Raw genomic sequence first — 16,324 nt, forward strand, 5'->3', positions numbered from 1 at the left:
CCTTGTTAGGGATACATAAAAATGTTTGCTGGGATGTTGTACCTCATGGGCATAAACCTGTTACCTGTTGGCTAAAGGCTTTAGATGATGCCCACTGCCTCTTTCCCAATGGACTTTATTTATAGCAGTGCATTGGGAGTTTCTTAAAGCACAGAGGCTTCTCAGATCCGTACTTGTTCCAGCTTTGTCAGAGACAAGTATTCTGACATCAAATGCGTTTTTGCAATCCCCATTGCAGACACTTAATTGCAGGATGATTCAGGGCTCTCTAAGCAGCCAAATTTCCCTATACAGTAAAAGAGGAGTAGTCTCTGCAAGGGTGTTTCAAAGCACAACTATTGGCCGCCCAGTGCTAGACAGTATGACTGTCTCCTTACCAAATAATTCAGCCTCTCACAAGAAAATCATGATTCAGGCTGAAAAATTGCAGGACTTCTTAAAAACAGAAAGGGTAATTTTGTTTGCTTTTTTTAGAAAATGAATGTCAGGTCTTCAGGCAGCTCCTCTCCAGCCATGATGGCAACATATTTTCAATGTAATCAAACTGTATGTAGGCTCTTTGTTCCTGACTTTGAGTGTCCTGCAGTAAAAACCCCTGATAGATTACAATAAAAAGGTTCAAAAACAGCTGGTGGAGAGGTTTTCTTGCTTTCCTGCAGACTGCTAATCTGGCAGCTTGGCAGCCTGTAGTCAGGGCTGGCTGGGAGACCCTGAGGCCGCGGCGTCCATGGATGAGAACCTCTGGCTGGGAGTCCCTCAGAGTGCAACGAGCAGGGACCGAGGGCTTGGTCCCCTGGGGACACATTCCCAAATTTTACATGAGACAGGACTTTTTGCATGGATTGGAGGAGAACTTTATCCTTTTTCATTTTCAGGAGGTTTCCACAGGCTGGGCCCTGCAGGGCTCTGTGCACAGATAAGGTGAGATCCAAGTGCCTGATGCACACAGAAAGCAGGGTCGATTTTGGTCTTGGCTTATTGTAATCACAGATTTTCAGCTTCAGTGAGCCCATCACTGCCTTGCTCTTCCCCAAGGCAGGCTTCTATTCAGTTATACCAACCACTGCTTGAGGATTAAAGGTTGATTTCCCAATCCTGTCCTTGGAAATTTGGTGCCACAGCTTTGGTAATGCTAGGTTACAATGCTGCCTCTTTTATGTCATATTTTATATATTGTCTTCCTTTGATGATATTCAGTCTGGTGATTTGCACTTATGGACTGTATTTCTTGGAATATACAGGGATTTCAGGCAAATAAAGTTGAGAAACAAAAATTGGTTCTGGAAGAAGTCATTCTGTTGCCAGAGCTTAAATGATGGCAAAAGACACATGAAATTTTTCATTAGTCTTTGTAGAGACATAAAATTTTTATAAGGTTTATAAGGACCTATCATTACTTCAGATTACATAAGATAAAGGAGAAATTCTTTATGAGAGTTTGAGGATGTGGTCATCTAGTCCCTCCCCATTCTATAAACTCTCTGTCTTCATTTTTGGTATGAGTAGATCTATAACCTGGTTTCTGTAATTCTCATAAAAACTCCATACATTATTTTTCATTCTAACAATGCCTCTGAAAAAACTAAAACCAGTCTGTTTCCTAGGATAGAGTGCAATAAATGCTTTACATAACATCCTCCCTATAACATAGCCTGAGGAAAACTTGAAATGAGAAGTGGAATAGACAGGAAAATTTGGGGTGACATAACATTCACATGGACAGTAGGAGGAAGTTTTGTACATTATAGGAAGTCTAAATATAGGCTGAGTCAAGACAATGGTTGCAGAAGTGGGAAATGTTCAAGGAGAAATAGTTCTTCTGACAAGCAGAGAAATGGAGAATAGAATTTGGGATTCAGGTTCAAGAAGGTGAAAACTGAAGAAGCAAAAGAAGTAGTGAGAGAGCAGGTGAGGGAAAAGACATGAGGCAGAAGGATTGAAAAAAATGTCAGTGTCTGGGGATTCAGAAAATGAAGCAATCCTAAGATTTTGAAAATTAAGGATGGCTTTGGCACTGGAGGGAAAACCACTGAACGAGAGCCAAATGTTCTCTTTCCAGCACTCAGACAGCACACCAACCTCTCTGTTCTTTGAGATGCAGGATGATAAGAGAGTGTCTGAATCTGTCTGCATCAGGCAACTCTCAAACACATTAATGTGATGGATCTATCTGGTTCATTTTAGATGGAGAATGCTTAGCAAGCTCAAGATCATAAAATTACAGGACTGCAAAATCATTTATGGAGAAGACATCTAAGGTAATTGAGTCCAACTTTTGATCATCACCATGTCAACTGAACCAGAGCAGTAAGTGCCACATCCAGTCATGTTTTGAACACCTCCAGGGATGATGACTCCATTGCCTCCCTGGGCAGTCCATTCCAATGCTTAACAACATTTTCCATAAGAAATTATTCCTGATGTCCAACTTGAACCTCCCCTGGCATAGCTTGAGCCTTCCCTCTTGTCCTGTGGCTGATTGCCTGGCAGAAGAGGCCAACCTCCACCTGGTTACAGACTCATTTCAGGCAGTTGTAGAGAGCAAAAAGGTCTTCCCTGAGCCTCCTTATCTTGAGGCTAAACACCCCCAGCTACCTCAGCTGTTTCTCACAGGACTTATTCTCTAGACCCTTCACCAGCTCTGTTGCCTTCTCTGGACATGCTCTAGAGCCATTCTTTCAGTAAAGGGCCCAGAACTGGGCACAGGACCTGAGGTGCAGCCTCACCAGTACAGGTAGACAATCACTTCCCAAGTCCTGCTGGCCACACTGTTTTTGACACAAGCCAAAATGCCACTAGACTTCTTGGCTTCTATTTGGACACATGCTGGGTCATGTTCAGCTTCTGTAAACCAGCTCCCCCAGTTCCTTTCCTGATGAGCCACTTTCTAACCACTCTGCCCCCAGCCTGCAGGGGTTGTTGTGACCCAAGTGCAGGACCCAAGACTTGGCCTTCCTTAACTTCACACCATTGGCCTTGGCCCATTGATCCAGCCCATCCAAGTCTGATGATGAGATGAACCAGCTGGTGTTCACTGGATGCATGTGACTGGACAGTCCTCATCTTAAACCTAGGTCTTCTCTCACTGCAGGAACTTCTGACAGCTGCCTTGAAGAGCACTGAGCAGGCTCTCAGAGGAAAAACCAAGGTTTTCTCAAAAACACTTTGTTTTATGCACTGAACACAAGGCTCAGCTGACACAGTTGTTGACAATTTGCTCTAAGAGAAAATTAAAAATGGCTACAAGAAGTTGTGGCATCTGGGACCCTGCTTCTAAAGTGCAGGGATCTTCCCAAGCCTGGTCTTACTGCTGCCTACTCGGTCAAGGGTTTGTTTCTCTGTGGAATTCTTTCCTTTAATCTTTGATTTATGATTGTCTGAGAAAATATTCTAATGAGCATTGAAACACTGAACAGGACTCTCCCTTGGGGGAGATGCTGCCACCCTGATGCTGCAGTCTGTCTTCTGTGCCCTTCTCACAGTCTGACTGCTTGATGTCAGGAAACCCTGGATGAAAGGGAGAGTTTAGTTCTCAGGAGAAGAACAAAACCTGACTCATGAAGTGCTCTTAGTCACACAGTAAAGTTAATTTATATTTTCTTTTTGCCTCACTTAGCTCTTGAGAGTATTCAAGTGACCTCTGACTCTAAACATTGGACATTACCATTTTCATTCTACCATCCCCATGTCAAAGACACAATTGCGCTTTCAAGGGAAATCTGAGAAACAGAAGCAAAAGAGATAACAGAGGCTTCTGAAATGGTGGTGGTGGCAGACCAACTGGCTTCAGTGCATTTGAGCCCTCCCTATTGAGAATTTTTCTCACCTTCACAAAAAAGACCAGGATCTATTACAGCCACATGTGTTCATTCTACAGATGCACCCTGTTGATTAGGTGAACTTTGTGTACCTGATCTGTTCGGAAGCCCAGACACAGACAAGATGTTCTTATTATTCAAGCTCCCCCGACTCAAGTGCTCTGGGTTGCTACTGTAACTCAACCCCAAAAGATTTAGTGCTGAGGATCCCTGTGTGCATCTACCAGCAGCTATAATGCTGGTCATTGTCAGCTTCCCCATGGTGGTGGTGGGATGCCTGCAGAGGCAAGCTCCTTGTGCTGGCTGGGCCCACTTTGAAACAAAATCACAGTAGGGATGGAGAATATGGTAAATGTTTTGAAGGATGTTGAGGTTTTGAAAGGTTGAGGCTAATTGTGCTTTCCAGCTGAAGGGACAGCTTCTTCTGCTGCAGAACACTGAAGGAGGATAAATTCAGTTATCAGGCTTTCATACCACTTGAATCATATTGCATCAATATATTTGGAAGCAATCTGAAAAAATGGGCTGACACTGAGATGACAATGTTCACTGATGGAATCATCTTAAGAAAGCAAATTTGACCAGTGAGACACAGAGGAACTCGTAGTCTGGAATGACTGTGTGACAAAGAGCTAAGTTGGATTCCGTAACTCTGACAGGTAAAACAACATGCACAGGAGGCTTGGCTGTGTAAATAACTGTGTAAGCCCCTCGTGCAGTGCAGCCAGCAGACTGAAGAAAGTGAGGCTTATTACACCACACCTGGAACGCTGAATCCAGTTTTGGGCTCCCAGTATAGGAGACACTTGGTAAATGTGAGTCCAGTGGAGGGCCACCTGGATGGTGGCAGCTGAACTGCTTGTCCTTCAAAGAGAGGATGGAAATCAGGGTCTGTCTAGCCTGGACAAAATATGGAGTTGGAAGCATGCCAGTATACCCTAGCTTTGAGCAGGCTGTTGGGTTTGATAACCTCTAAAAATCCAGCCTGAGCTATCCTACTATTCTATAATCCTTAGGAAAGTTAGCTGCAGTTATTACTTTTATTTAAATATCAGCTTCATATATGGGAGCAATCACAATAAGTAAACAGAACATTAGAAGTTAATAGGAAGGGAGCAGAGAAAAATCAGCGATTTTCAACATAAATAAAAGGTGTGCCTAGATCATGAACATCATGTGCAAACCTGTTCTCCCACTGAACAAAGAGGATAGAACTACAAAATGTGGGTGGAAAGGAAAGAAGGGTAATTAAAAGTTTGAAAATGAGAGTAATTCATATAGAATTATTCTTTCTGGAAAAAAGGTAACAGGGGATTTATAATGTAATAAATAAAGTCATTATTATCATGAGAACATGAAAGAAACCAGGTGGCAAGCTCAAAACTGTCAAAGTGAACCATATCTGTGTTGTAGACAGGATGTCTCGAGAAAGCAGCTGGCTTGTGACTGAGTAGGAGAAAAGGCTGGATTCTATGCACATGATGTCAAGATTTTGATGCAAATTTTTCAGAAAATGAAGAAAAAATGGATAAAGAAAATGAAGAAAATCTAAATAATACATTACACCAATACTGCTATTGAAATGAATCGAGACAACGCAGATATTTACCAGTTTATTAAAGAATGGCTTCCCCTTCACTTACTGCCAGTCAGTACATCTTCCTGGAAACAACAGGTTAAAAATCTGCTATATGAAAATCAGTGCCTTTGTTAGGAACTCAGGACAAATATAGTAGTGCATAAAGCATACACCTATTTATATGTTTATAGGGATGTGCCTTCTAAAAGGTGTTTTTCATTTACCTGGTATTTACCTGGCTGTGCCTGTATGGGGCAGACGGGCAGGTGGCAAGTGGGGTGCTGGCCTGTGGCCACACCTGGAGGCTGCAGGCCCTGGGCAGACTCTCTTGCTGCTCTCCTACCAGTGGAACTCCGTGCCGTGCCTGCCTGGTGGAGCTCACATGCCATGGCTGGAAAAGCCAGGGATGCACGTGGAGATGGCAGCATCACACACCTCTGCCCATAGCATGAGCAAAGACATTCCCAGTCCCAGCAAATCTAAGCCTACATCCTTGGTTTGTTACTTTTACCTGCACTTGATTCGCTTCCTCAGGGTTTTATTTTTCTGTCCCTCCAAATTAATTTTCAAGTCCCATGGAAATTCTGCATTTTTTCCCTGATGTTATCCACTGTATGCAATTTAAAAAATCTTCCATGTGAGTTTGCTGGCAAATTTTGTCTCTGCATTTTGGAGTAAACCAGTCAGACCCCAAACTGAAATGTAAGTAATGTATTTTTTCACCCTCTGAAATCCTGATCACTTTTTCATGCAGTTCACCCAGTGCAGAGTTCACATAATGATTGCATTTTGATGAAAGTCTTATTAAAATCTCAGATGGTAACAGGCATAAGAGGACTCATAAAAGAAACTAAACTCATCCACAAGGATTTTGTGAAAACCTTTGATTTCTGATCTATTTCATTGCTCTTTTATGCCGAATACTCCCAGTTTCACCCAGGACTAGGTTGATAAAATGAGAGTATTTTATTACTTACACATTCCCATTTCTATAGACTGGACTGAATTCAGACCCTTTTGGTGCTATGCCCAAAACAAATGAAAAAAACAACAAACAACCAAAACCCAAACACCTCAGTTTGAAGGTAGATTCTGCTTCTTAGCTCAGCACTGGGAAACATACATTAAAGGAAAACAAAAAAAGCCACTATAACTAAACCTTTTAATTTTATTCCACATCTTAAAGTTTCTCTTCCAGCTTTGAATAGATTCAGTCTCAGATAGAGCTGATCTTCTCATCATTGATGGAAACTTTGAAGCTTTATCCCCTGACAGAGAGCTGAAGGTAGAGAGTCTGTAAAATTTTCCACATAGCCCAGGAATATAGGGAGCGAAGAGCCCAGAAAGGAGACACAGAGCCTTCCTTATGAACTTGAAATCCTGGCAAGCAGTTCCTTGAAGCTGTAACTGAAAATCGATCTGATGTATAATTAAATCCTGGCCATCACGTATGCAGCAGCCCGTCTGCGCAGCTCGCGGCAGGGCAGCGGCTCCGCGGGGCCATCGATCGCAGCGCGGCCGCCCCAGACCGACTGCAGGACCAACAGCCGACTCCAGCCCAGGTGTCCAATACTCCCTAATCATTTAAGTGCACTGCACAGCCAGCCCGGGCTAGCCCCGCAGTCTCCGTGCTGCCATCAGTCTTTCCAATAAATGAGCTTTGAGCAGGCTCCAGAGAGAAGAGGAGAGCAGGCTGATCAATTCTTTCCAATATTAGGTTTTCATTTTAACTTCTGCCCCTCAATGGCTGCTTGGGTTGGGTGCTCTGTAATTACATTCATCAAGGTCTGTCCACATAAATTGACAGCCCTGATTTAAGGGCATAGTTTGTTTACCAAGTCAGAGTGAGAGACAGCTAGCATTGATTATTCCTTTTATGAAGAGGAGCTAGAATATCTTTTTTCAAATTATTTAGTGTTTCTAAGGCCAAGCTATGCAATTTATACATGGCTCTTTCTGATCTCCCTTTATTCCTGACAAAGAGAAAAAAATATTTTGTCTGCTGCTCTAGACGCTTTTGATATTAACATTAATATTAACTGACTTGTATTCTTTTTCAGTGCTACATTATTAATTTGTCTGTGTTCATCACTGTATGGTTTGAACCCTGCCAAGTTGTGCATGTCCACACACTCCCAACACAGAAACACTTCCTGACATAGGAGTAAAATAACATCAGTAAATATCACTCTTGTATAGAACAGAACATTTTCTAAATGGAAAGCTAACCATATCTGGTAAAATGAATGTGGTTCTTCAAAAATGTCAATGAATATTGACAGGGGAACTGATTGACATTATTTACTTGACTTTCCAAAAGCGCCAGTGATTACTCCCTTAAAAAGCCCCCAAAAAGGTAAGCATGAGGCAGGGGGGAAAAAATAGCCCAAATCAAACAGCAGCAAGAGCTGGGCTGAGACCAGACCTGTGAGTCCTGGCTGGCAGAAGGGGGTTGCAGGCACTTGCCTGTTAGGACACCTCCCAGTCCTAATTACAGGGCTGGTTTTCATGCTTATAATTTTAACTGTTCCTACAGAAATTTTCCATGCTGGTGCCTGCCCCAAGCTGGCTTGTTGTCTCTAAAAGAATTGTCCCTTCAAAACCAATCCAGCTCTCTTAGCAAGAGAGTTGTGGGGGGAAAAAAAATGCATTTGCTTCTTGAAAGAACAAGCAAACAAACTCCAGTAACTCTTTGTCTGAGCCTCCAGTGCCCCCGTGCTGTGCCTGGATGGTGTGGAAGGAGCAGCAGGGCTGCAGTGGAACCTGGCCCTGCCAGGCTCTGCATCCTCAGCCTGCCTCTCCCCCCTGCTCACACCGTCCCCCTCTGCAGCATCCCGGCAGCGCTGCCTGCCTGGGGCAGCCTCCGAGAGCAGGAATGTGATTCACTGCGGCGTGGCTGCTACTGAGACAGCTGTGATTCACTGCAGGGACAAACCTGTCCTGGTGTTGAGCATGACTCTGAAAGCAGGACAGGCCATGGGGTCCAGGCCAGCAGCCGAGTGTGGGGAGAAGAAGAGACCTTGTTTGTGCCCCTGGAGACAATGGAAGGATTCAGGAAAGGACAGCAATGACATAGAAGAATTATTTTATTTGGGTGATCTTCTGCTGTGGGTAGAGCTGTTAAAATGTGTCCTTGGACAGCAGCCAAGCTGGACTTTTGCAGGACGTTGCTCTCATATGAGTTGTTGTGTTAATCCTCTGCCTTAGGAGAAGAAGCATGAGCTTCCCTCAACTCCTGCACTTTTGCTGTTCTTGTAATAATTTTCCTTCCCCTGCTTTTTTTCCCCCTAAGTTTCCCTGCTCATCTTAGAGGCAGCTCTGTGGGGTTTTTTTGGGGGTGGGTTAAACCCTGCCTTTAAAGGGACTGGATAGGGATGGGTTAAGATGAGTAGGTAAGAGGGAAAATGTCAGAAAAAAACCCCAGAGATGGGGAAAGGAGGCCCATTTGGGAGATGCTGTGACTGCAAATCAGGCAGACTGATGGGGGTCCTGAGAAGCAAGGCTGTGGTCAGCAGATGCTGAAGTACACAGCTGGAGAAAAGGCAGCCTGGAGCAGAAAGGATCAAGCCCTGGCTCAAGTGGGCCATGGCACACTTCCCTCAAGAAACCAGAGATTGCTGAGTTTCATCATTTGCTTGACATCCTCATGCAAAGCACTGCATGAGTGACTTTCCTCTGCTCTGTTAAGGCTAATGCCTTGCTACTTATGCTTTGATTTCTCAGGCTGCTGGAATCCATGTGCCACACACAGCTGTCACTGGGAGACTGCACCTGTGTCATGAAGATGCAGCCCAGCTGCTCTACTTATTGCTTTTTTCAGAAGGTCCCTGCTGAAAAATCAGTGTTCAGAAACACAGTGTAAAAATGTTACCCTCAGTACTAAAATAAATGTCTATTATGCATAATTAAGTTTTTTTGCAATGGTCTTTTGGGACATTGAATAGTTCACTGGTTTGTGCTGAAGTCAATGAAGAATTTCTGCAAGAAAAAAGCTAAAAGGAAACCTGGCATTATTTCCTTTTGCTAGTTAAATATGAACTTGAAGCACTGCATTGCCTATACTTTCCTACTTTAATGAAAACAAAAATATCCACTGGAAGTTTTTATTTGGATTTGATAAAATTATCTTCTGGTGAGGGATAGCCCTATTTTCCCTCTGATAGGCTAAGGTTCAGAGTCCAGAGAGAGACTATCTGCTGAATTTGGAGCACCTACCCGAAATGTCAGACCTTAATCTTCTAGCATTTGACATCAGAATGTATTCCATATGTGCAAAACACAGTTTACATTGACTTTGTTCATGACTGAGGTCTTGGGAACTTCAGCAAATCAGATCCTAAATTGTATCAGGCAGCCTGGAAGAGGGACAACCCCAATTTCCTCTTCAATGTGTGTGATATCTCTGAGAGCCTCAAGCTTTCTCTGATCACTGTCCCTGTATTGGGGCATCAGTCCTTAAAAGAAATCATGGTCATATTTCTAAACAAAACCCAAGGATCCTGAGGGCTGAATCCCATGTAGTGCATCTTGCTGCAGTGAGGATTCCCCACGGGCAGCTGAAATGCCATTCCTTTTCCTTCTCATTAGGACAATGAATAGCACTTAGGTTTGTGTAGGCTGCCTGAAAGGAAATGTGCAGAGAACTAGGATTTTTATCTTGACCCTTCCCAGAAAATTCAAGTCCTCAGTTGCAAATTAGAAATGAACCCAGGGGCTATGGAAATACCAAACAAAAAGGGCTGTAGAATTGTTTTCCTTTAAAAGGAATAGAAGACTGCAAGCAAACTCTCTTGAGCATCCTGTAGAACTTTCTTATGTGCTCAGTAGAAGCAGGTCTTTCCCTTATTATATTCTTAAATGAGATTTTGTGTAGCTTCTTTGACTTGGTTGCAACTGCTGTTTAACGTGCTTGGATAGGACTCATGCAGGGGAGTGACATATTGATCTCCAATATGAACATAGAATCATAGAATGATTTGGGTTGGATGGGACCTTTAAAGGTTATTTAGTCCAGCCTCGGAGCATTTTGAGCAGAGTATTTTGGATTAAGCGATACCCATGGATAAGGTTAGACTGGAAACTCCCCACTAGAAAGAGCCAGCTCCTGGTCCTGTGCTTTCTGTGCCTCATTTTCAGGGCCCACTCTTCCATGTTTGGAGTCATGTCCATAGCCCCGTGGTTCTCTCGTTCTGCAGCCCAGGAAAACACTGCACCAGCAGCTCCTTTGAGTGCACTTCACTGGCACAGGTTTCTGGCCAGGTATCTCTCCCCGCTTTTGATGCTTTTTTTCATTGCTAGCTGTTTCTCTTTCTAAAGAGTATTATTTTCTCATGACAGAAACCAGACCTCTTTGAAATTTGCTATCAAGTCTTGGCTCTCCTTAAAAAGCTTAAGCAATAAAATCATGGAACCTGGTGCTTTTCCTTTTCTAGTGAATGGGCACAGAATATAAATTATCTCTCTCTCAAATTCCTCTGCCTGGCTCAGTCAGTTTTGGTTCTGATGAACTCCAAACCTCTGGATTTGAATAAGGATTTGTATGGGAATCGTTCCAGGTTTAAGTGTAGCTGTGTGTGCCCTCCCCCAGCACCACTTCTGTTCACTTCAATTTCACTTGAGTAATTTGTTTGCCAGTCACTTTCTCCACTCCTGAAAAGCCATTAGAATTGATTTCTGTAAGTATTTTAAATAATTCTGCTAGTCCCTGTAGGGCTGCCTTGGAGTCTGCATAGACTGCTGTCAGTTGGGATGGCACTGGAAGATGCTGCATGTACCAAGGGAGAAATCCCCCTTCCCACATCCTTCTGTTTCTCATTTCTTCTCTGGGCTTCTAAGCAGAAAATTTTCCTGGTTCTTTGAAATAAATAGTCAGTGGAAATAAGTATGAAATCTGGGCTCCATGGAAATCAATAGCAAAAGCCTGCTTGACTTCAAAGGGCTTACCTAGATGGTTAATGGCACTAATTTAATGCTGCACAGAGGATAAAATCCACTTGTGAACCATGTACTGTACCTAAGGAGCCCAGGGTTATAACGTGACAGTGTTACTGGCTGGTTTAGTTGAAACAGAACCTAATTTTTCTCATGGCTTGGAAAATTGTAGACATTGTCATGCTTTTTCTATAAGGAAGCTAATCTTTTTATTGATATAGTGCACACCAAGCACCACAGTGATTTGCGATGTGGGAAGGTCTTTTGTTGCAATTTCAGCATGGCCCTGAAAGCAGCTTTAATGACAGAGATGGAAAAACCAGTTACACGCGCCAAATCATTACTCTGAGAGTTCCTCCAAATGATACGAAGGAGTGAGTATAAGCCCTACAATACAAAGAGATTGTGGAAAATCTGTAGGCAGGATGTGAATCACGTTGTCGTGCTTCTTTATGGCACACATGGCACCACACACTTTATTTAAGCCAGTGCCCTGCAGATCAAATCCATTTGGAAGAAAGGTGATCGGTTCTGTGGAGCTGCTGGAAATGAAAAAAATAGGTGTGTGAGACATGTCTGCAGTTGTCTGTGAAAATGTCAGGGCAAAACGGGGTATTAGAAAGACTTCAGAATCTGGATGTGAGGTTTTAGCTTTTGTCCTAACTGGACTTGGAAAGGTACTTCTGTAGTTTCAAGTTAACCAGTTCAAAGCCTTATTGCTTTGGGCCACATTTGCACAATGGAATTAAAAACGCATATTTGAGGAAAATTGAAATCAAGCAGTTAATTACTAAGTTTCAGGATTTTTTTTCTTCCAAAAGAGGAAAAAAAGATAATAAGAAATAAGATCTGGGTGGTAAAGCTACCCATTGAAACATTTTTGACATTCAGTCAAGTGTCTTAAGTAATCTAACAAACTGGTGGGATTTGAAATTGCTTTTGTTCTTGTTAAGGCATTGTTCATCCCTGCCTGCATAGTCCTGCCTGCCCCACTTCTCTCTCCATAACAGCCCTGGTTTGTGCATGGCAGAGGAGCGCAGGAGAAGCCATGGAAAGGCCCATATGGCTTTCCTGCTGAAACATGCCTGCACCCCACCCAGACAGAAGTATGTCTCAGCCAGCTTACTAGCCAAGTTGGAATAGGCAGGTGGTAATGTCCGTCTTTAGGTGCATTTCACTGGTTTTGCAGCCTGAAAAGTGAAATAATTGCTGCAATGCTATTTACTGCCCTACATTAGCAGCCCAAAGGCACCAGATCCTCAGTATGGCCATACTGGGAAATCCATCTCAAAGCTGCCCTGGGTTTATTGCCACTTTGTTACTTGCCCAGACTACTGGGATGTTAGGCTGGGCTTTGTAATAACTCCATCTTTGGGCCATGGTTGTGGGATTTGCCAGCAATTACATTCTGTCCTTGGTGAGCAGTCACACCATGTGCACAGAGGTTTCAAAAAAAATCTTCCACCCTGCAAAGGACATTTCTTCAAAGGCTGCTTCCTACCACAATTCCTGCTTCACCAGGCTGGGGTGGGAAGGCTTCTCCCTTACTACTGCCTTTCCTGCCACTGGTGAGGGGACCATGTGAATGTCTCCAAAATGGATCCATCTCTCAGGATGAATTGTGCTAACCTTGGGAAACCAGATTTTTCAAGTCAGACTTTTGAATTAATTTTTTTTCTGCCACTATAGCATCTAAGAATCTTGAAGTATTTTATCCAAGAGTCACACCTGACAGTTGTCTGTACATAATTTATTGTCCATATGCACTTTTCATTCTAAAATCACCTTATTGTTAAAAAAAACCCAAACTTTCTACAGGAAAGGCAATATCAGAATAAAATATTAAGTATGTGTGCTGTGGTAATGAATATTTTGTGTAATCAATTATAGTCTAACACAATTCAGATAATTTATATGATTTTCATATAGTGCTGTGGGTGCCACAGGTACTATCTGAGTATCTGGTGAGAGACTCATTATAACATGGTGTGTAGCAATTGTGCAAGTTATACTGCAAAATGGAGGGAAAAAAGTGAAGCTCTGGCAAGACATATTTCTTAACTTCCTAAACTATATGAGTATTTGTTATGTACTACAAAATCACTATGAATTTGAGCATCACAGCTTCATGGAAACATTTTGAAAAACTTGTTGAATCAGGTCTCAGCTGTAATTCCTACAATATGATAATGAATAAATCCAAATTGTTATTTAATGTCCTTTTCCCTTTTAAATACAAAGGAACTGTCTTCTTAAAACTGTGATCTGACTGTCTGGACACAGAAAATAAAGTCTTGGCTTATGTGACTTCTTCATTTATATATACATGTGTTTAGCCAAGTTTTCATGAAGGAGAACATGATTTCTCTGTATTTTTCTACATTCCAAAGTACCATTAGAATAGTTTCTCCAGTTCTGAGCATGGAGAGATGCTTTCCCTGGCCAGTTTTAAACTCTGACAGCACAGAAGTTCACACGAACAGCTTTATGTGGACAGGCAATTGTTGGACTGTTATTGTTGCGAGGTAGCAAACAGTGTAATAATATGTATTATGTGAAATTTCATCATAAGTCTCACTTTTTAATGAACTGTGTGGGAGTAAAGAAGTGATCCTCCTTTCCTCATGTGGCACTTTGACCTGCCCACTCTGCAGCACTTGCCCTGTGTGCACCCCCTAAAGGGCTGCTTTGCAGGGGTAGTAGTTGTGTGACCATGTTTTCCCTGTTCATGTTGCTTTCCTGTCTGTAGTCCTATGAGAAATCCTTTAAAACTTTTAAACTAAAGGTTCAGTGGGAAAACCCTGCAATTCAGCCACACATGCACTCAAGTGCCGCTTTTGTTTTGTGATGAGTGTTGCTGTTTGCTCTTCCATTTAAAACTGACCCAGACACTTAATCTGTGATCACAGAACGTACCTGATACAGCCACATCAATGGTAAAGTGATGTATGGAAACTATTTAAAGTATTCAAGCATAATTTCATGATATTTAGCAACTGGGAACAACAAAAATCTCATGTGATCTGTGTATACTTTCCAGAACATGTCCCCAGCTGGCAAAATGCCATTTCACTACTTGCCTTGCCCCACTCCCCAGCTCTTATCCCTTCTCCTGTTCAGTGGAACAACAGGAAAGGATTTGCAACTTTCAAGAGTTTCTGCCTCTACAAAGGGTATTTTTAAGACTAGGCGGATTGCAAAAGGAAGACACAGAAATTAACGTAATTTTCTCTACCTTTCTGAAGCTAATCATAGGGGGGAGTTTTGTGTCTTTAAATCACTGAATTTCATCAACAGCAAATAATAAGGGATGTCTTGTTTCCATTAGGGTTAATATCTCAATTTTGCTTGATTATTCTCAGTACATAACTCAGTGGAAACAATGCATCTTTTGTAATAAAGCTTCTACCAGAAACCTTGGATGTTTTACAAGAAGGAAACATTGGCTAAGGCTGTAACATAAAAATGTGGTCTATGATTCCCATATAGATGTATGGTATTAATACATGCTGCCATGCCAAAAAATTGCTGGTATACCACATCCAGAATGGGACGGATGGGGAAATGTATTTTTCTGCTGCCTTTCCATGCCATTTTTTTTCCAAGTGAGGGATGTAATACAATGTACTCATGTAATAATATGCTTAAAATCACTTATGTTCAAATGAAGCAAAAGACTCCAAAGCATTCACTGCCTCCAAAACTACGCTCTTATGGTTTCAATTAAAAGGAAATTATTTGCTTTGTGAAACTTTGCCTGGATCTTTAATTCTTCCTCATTGTCTGAATACATCTCTAAAAAGCTTCTGTACTTGAAGTCACTAACCAGATTTCAGTTGGCAACAGTCATATGTCATGTCATATCATGTCACACAAATATTGGTTATTCAGTCCAGTCTGCAATAATGAAGGTTTCATACCATCTTGCTCCTGGCCTATCTAAAACACAGTTTAGGCTCTCTGCTGCCCAAGGGTATTTTTGGATTTTCAGATGATTTTTTCTGGTACTTCCTGATAAAGTGGCAGTGTAATTTTTCAAATCATAGCATTGATTACATTCGTTTTGTGCTGTGCATAGGCTATAGATTCTCTCCTCAAGAAGTGAGTATAAAAGCAAGCAGCAATAGCCAACTAGTCATTAATTGCAAACTTTCCTATACTCCCTAAATGTCTGGAATAGTAAGTTCTTTCAAAGCAGAGTATGGAAGGAAACTGTATCCAACCCAAAATGCAGAGTGCACATCCGTCACTGTGCCCACATCCCTGGTGTGTGGCGGTGGTTTGTGCGGTTGTGTTCACACAGAGCACACTCAATGTGCTCCAGCTGCTGGGCCCAGAGGCTCCACCTTCTGTGTGCTCCCTGGCTTTCTTCTCAAGAGCCCAGTCTACCCATTCCTTCATCTTCTATTATTTTTCTGTGCATTGGTGGCATCCGTGATGATCCAGAGCACTGCATCAGCAGCTTGTGGGAACTGGGTATTTCCTGTGTCATCCTCAAAAGCTGCAAGGCGCCAGCATTCCTGAGCTGCAGCTTCATGCTGAAGTGAGCACTTGTCCCTTCCGTGGCTCAGAGTGGCTTATTGCCTCTGCTTTCAGGAGAGGTTCACGCTACACAGAGTACAGAGCCTCCTCCTGCCTTACACCATGTTCCTACTGAGTGTGGAAATGGCTTCTTGACTTTTTCGCATGTCAATGCTTTCTGCAACTCCACATAAAGAAATGAATTGTTGCTTGTTTAGGTATGGCAATGTGCAGTCGTGAGTGTCAGCTAAGCAGCTGAGTACAAGAGGGACAGTTTTGTTCAAAGTCCCAGGCAGGGACAGATGTGTATCTTGTCAACTTCTCACTTTACCTTGTGATATTTCGTTGCTAATTGGTATTGTGACAATGAGGGAACTGTGTCCAAAGGAGTCTATTACTTAGTCCAAAATGGCTAATAAAAATGTCCTATGAATTGAAATGTAGTTCTGTATGAAAGGAAATTATATCTCCCTGG

Source organism: Passer montanus, unplaced genomic scaffold (genome assembly GCF_014805655.1).
Source record: "Passer montanus isolate IOZ18808 unplaced genomic scaffold, ASM1480565v1 scaffold10, whole genome shotgun sequence".
Lineage (NCBI taxonomy): Eukaryota > Metazoa > Chordata > Aves > Passeriformes > Passeridae > Passer > Passer montanus.